We start from the raw sequence: 5,000 nt of genomic DNA, 5'->3' as shown, positions 1-5,000 counted from the left end.
GCTAGAGGAGACGGCGACCCGCCGAGGCGGGCGCGACCTCGCGACCGAAGCCCCTCGCCGGGGCGGCTCGCTCGGCAGCGGGCGGGGGTGCGGCACGGAAAGCCAAGCCGACGGCTGCTGCTGCGGCGGCGTCCGGCAGGGAGCGGGACACGGCCCTCCCCGCCGCCACGCGCCTCCCTCGCTCGCGGGGGACCGACCCGGGCGGGTGCGACCGCTCTCCCGGCGTGGCGGGGTGGTTTTTCCGTTTTTTCCCCGACTCGGCAGATCAGGCTCGGCCGCCCCTCCGCCCAGCGCTGCTCGCGGCCGGCACCCACGGGCACACGGACCGAGGCCGGCACCGGCGCCTCGCGTGGTTTAGGGCACCTGAGAGCTCGCGGGGCCACGCGGCCGTCACACAGCGCGCTTCGGTAAGGAAGCCCGAAGGAGCCCCGCCGCGGGGGCCGAGCGGACAACACCTCGCATGCGACGGGAACGCGAACTGGAAGGGACACCGCCCGGCCTGAACACCGGACGCCGCCGCGGCTCCCCTGACGGGGAAAGGCACGGAGGCGCCGGCCCGCCGGGGGCCCTCTCCGACGCGACCCGAAGAGCCTCATCGATCAGCGGAAAACAAAAAAAAGAGTCGAAGGGCCGAGAGAGAGAGAGGCGGACACCGGGCGAGCCGGCTGCTCTCTCTGCAATGCGACCCCTCAGAGTGCCTCATCGATCAGGAAGAAGCCCGCCAAGGGCAGGGACGGAGAGAGGGAGGGAGAGAACCGTAGGCCGGACGGCCGCGGGTCCTGGGGACAGCGACGGTCACGCGCGCGCGCGCGCGCCGAGCCCTGCGTTTCGAGCGAGCGGACACGTCCCGCGAGAGCCCCTGCGACGGCCTGGGCGCCCCGCCGTCGCCGCGCTTGAGCCGCGGAGGCTCCGGCTACTCGCGAGCGCTCCTCTGGAAGCGGCTCCCCCCTCTTGCCTACAATAGGAATCTACAAGACCGCCCCCTCGCGCGTCTCCAGGACGCTCTCAGTCTGTTCACCGGGGTGGCGCGCTCGAGCAAGCCGAGTTTTACCATGACGTAACGGGAGGTAGCGACAAAACAGCGACGCCTTAGGTGGCTCCGGGGTGGGGGGGGGGTGGGGGGGGCGCAGGCGGCGCCGTCTACCGAGCCGCTCTGCACCCGCCAAGCGACCGAGTCCTCGCGGGGATCGGGTAGACATCACGTCGGAGCGCGGCGCAGGCGGCGCCGTCTACCGAGCCGCTCCGGATCGGGAAACGTGGCTGGACTGGACCGGGCCGGACCGGACCGCACCCTTCCGGACCGGACTGGACTGCTCCGGACCGGACCGCACCGGACCGGACTGTTCCGGACCGGACCGGAACAAACCGGACTGGATCGGACAGGACCGGACCGGACCGGACCGGATTGGACAGCTCCGGACCGGACCGGACCGAACCAGACCGGACCGGACCCGACTGGATCGGACCGGACTGGACTGGATCGGACCGGACCGCACCGGTCCGGAGTGTTCTGGAGCGGACCGGACCGGACTGGATCGGACCGGAGCGGGCCGGACTGCTCCGGACCGGAGCGGACCGGCCTCCTCACGCGAGACCGAGGCCGAGTGGCGGGGGAAAGGGGTGGATCCCTCGCCGGGCTCGGGGTAGACCTTCACGTCGGAGCGCGGCGCGGCAGGGGTAGACCCTTCGCGCGGGGCTCGGCTAGACCTCACGTCGGAGCGCGGCGCGGAAGGGGCCGTCTTCCAAGCCGCTCCGGACCCGGCAACGCGACTGGACCGGAAGGGACCGGACCGGACCGGAAGGGACCGTTCCGGACCGGACCGGAACAAACCGGACTGGATCGGGAACGGACCGGACCGGATTGGACAGCTCCCGACCGGATTGGACCGAAGCAGACCGGACCGGACTCTACCGGAACGGACCGCACCGGACCGGACTGTTCTGGAGCGGACCGGTCCGGACGTGACCGGACCGGACTGGACTGTTCCGTTCCGCACCGGACCGGACTGGCGGGGCTCGGGACGGACCCGGTGTCCGGCCGCGCTCGCCGGAGGATAGACCCGGCCTCCTCACGGGAGACCGAGGCCGAGTGGCGGGGGAAAGGGGTAGACCCTTCGCGGGGCTCGGGTAGACGTCACGTCGGAGCGCGGCGCGGATGGGGCCGTCTACCAAGGCGCTCGGGACCCGGAAACGTGACCGGACCGGAAGGGACCCGACCGGACCGGACCGGACACTTCCGGACCGGGCCGGACCGGATTGGGCCGGACCGGACTGGACTATTCCGGACCGGACCGGACCGGGCTGTTCCGGTCCGGAGCGGAGCGGACTGGGCTGGACTGGAGTGGCGGGGCTCGGACGGCCCCGCTGTCCGGCCGCGCTCGCGAGAGGGTAGACTCGGCCTCCTCACCGGAGGGGGGGGGGGGGGACCGCGGTTGGGGGGGGGAGGGGGGGGCGGGCTGCGCGGCGCCAGGGCGGGAGGGCTGAGCGTCCCAGCCGCTTCGTACGCGGTCCCCCCCGGGCACGTTATCGAGGTTGAAGGGCATGCGATACGGTGGTCGCCCCGTCCCTCTTCTCCCGACCGCAGGGTTCGGCGCTGACGCGTTCTTTCTCTCTGCTGTCTGCTGAGGAGCAGCGACAGAAGCCGAGGGAACGGCAGGAAGCCGGAGCCGGGGGAGGTTGAGGTCGGACGGTGGGTGGGAAAAGGTGGTTCGCCCGGAGGGCGGCAGAGCTGCGCCACGGGCCCCGGCAGCGAGGCGGTCACGGCCCCGCGCCCGTCCCCTTCTTCAGGAAGCGACCGGATGACGGAGGCCGGGAACGGCGGGGCGCTTTGTCCCACGCAGGGGCAGGAGCTGGACGTGACGACCCTCTCGTGGGTGCGGGACGGTGCCCGCGATTCTACGATTCTAGCTTTTGAACCCTCCCGATCCGTGCAGACGCTCTACGAGTCTGCGTCTGGAGCTTTGGGGGTTGCGCGTGTGGGGTGTGGGGTTGGTGGGGTTTTTCTTTCGGCTCGTTTTGGGGTTTGGCTTGGTGGCTTTTTTCCGGCGGGAGGCGGTGGGGTCGGCGTGGTGTCGTCGTGTCCCCCCCCCCCGCCAAGGCCGCCGCCGCCGCCATCGTTTCAATTTCTTTTAGCTTTTAAGTTTTTTCGTAAAAGATACCGAGGCGCTTATCTGCCCCCCACTGCCCCCCCCCTCCCCCCCCCGCGCCGGACGGAGGCGTGCTCAACCGCACAGACACACAGACACACAGACACACAGACACACACAGACACAGACACAGACACAGACACAGACACAGACACACACACACACACACACACACACACACACACACACACACACACACACACACACACACACACAGCCGCCCCTGCCCCCTAGACAGACCCGGAGGAGCGCGGTGTCTCCCGCCCTCGCCCTGGCGCCCACCCTCGGCCTCCCCCCGCCCCGCCCCACCCCAGCCGCGCGGCCGTTTCTGCTCCGTCTGGGCCGCGGGAAGCGGCGCAGGGGGTCGGCAACCGCGCGGACCGCGCATGCGCGCTCGCCCCGCTGCCTGGCAACCGGCCCCCTGCCCCCCGCTGGGCGTGGGCGGCGGCTGGCGGCGCGCCCAACGGTCAGTCCGTCAGCCAGCCGGCCGGCCAGCCAGTCAGTCGCGGCGGCGGGAGCAGGGGGCCTGGCGCAGCACGAGCGGCCGAGGGCGTCCTGCCGACGGCCGAGGAGCCCCGCGCGCGGGTAGGCGGGCAGGCAGGCAGGCAGGCAGGCCGGGGAGGGCGGGGGGGGGGCGGGGGACGGGGACGCGGTGCCTCTTCTCGGAGAAGAGAAGCCCCAGCTCCCCGGGCGGAGGCAAACCCGCTGGCGAAAGGCGGCGGCGGGGGCGGGCGGGGAGGGCGAGGGCGCGACCTGACCCGCGGCGCGCAGCGCTTCGGGTCGGTATCTTTTTCAGCCCGCGGCCGGGGCGGGGAGCGGGGCGAGGGAGCGAGCGAGCGAGCAACGCGGGAGGCGGGAGCACGGGCAGGTGAGGGGGTAGGGCTGCGACAGCGGGGCTTGGAAACCGCAGGCCGCCGTGACGCCCGTGTGCCGACCGGGCACGGAGCCGGCAGGGACGCCCCGGCTTCCCGCGGGGAGGCAAACTCGCTGGCGAAAGGCCGGGTCCGGGCGGGGCGGCGGAGGACGAGGGGGCGGGGGTGGCCGGGCTCGCCGCGGCGGGGTGGGGAGGGCAGTCAGGCGGTTGTTGGGGCCGGGGAAGGCCGCCAACTGTGCTCGGTCCGTGGCCCACCGGCGGGGGGGGGGGGGTGGGTGTGTGGGTGGGTGGGTGTGTGTGTGTGTGTGTGTGGAAGTCGGTCAAACAGAGCGAAAGCGCAAATTTAAAACAAACGGGAAAAAAAAACCACGGGGGGGAAAAAAAAAAAAAAATCGGAGAAAACCTGTACCTACGTTAAAAAAAAAAAAAATCACCACCACCACTTAAAAGCACCCCCCAAAAAAAAGAAACACCCCACCCCACGCCGGAAAAGCTAACTGAAGACAGGAGAATTAAAAAAAAAAAAAAAAAGGGGGGGGGTGCGGGCGGGGTGTGCGTGCGTTTTTTTTCACGGACCGCTCCGGGAGGGGCGGGGGAGGGAGGGGCGGGGGGGTGCCTGCGCGGGGCGGGGCCGGGGAGACACATCGATCGACGGCTTAACGCCCTAATTACGCGCTAGTTAAGCATTCGCGCGGTCATTAATTTTTCAGGGGCTCATCAGTAATCGCTCAATCAGAGGCTTAAACGTCAGATAAATTCCAATAAATTTTAATGAAGGAAAACAGAAAAAGATGATGGGGAAGTCGGAGTAAATCAAGAGATTTAAACACATCAAGACACAACTGTTCGCCCATCCACACCATCCCCCCCCCCCCGCCCCCCCCGCAGACACCCTCCCCCCACACACGCACCTCACCCCACACACAGCCCCCCCACGCACACGCACCCCAAACACGCACACAGCCCCCCCCCCCGCACAC

This window comes from Caloenas nicobarica, unplaced genomic scaffold (assembly GCF_036013445.1).
Source record: "Caloenas nicobarica isolate bCalNic1 unplaced genomic scaffold, bCalNic1.hap1 Scaffold_282, whole genome shotgun sequence".
NCBI classification, from domain to species: Eukaryota; Metazoa; Chordata; class Aves; order Columbiformes; family Columbidae; genus Caloenas; species Caloenas nicobarica.
Note: the sequence above shows the minus strand (reverse complement) of the source record.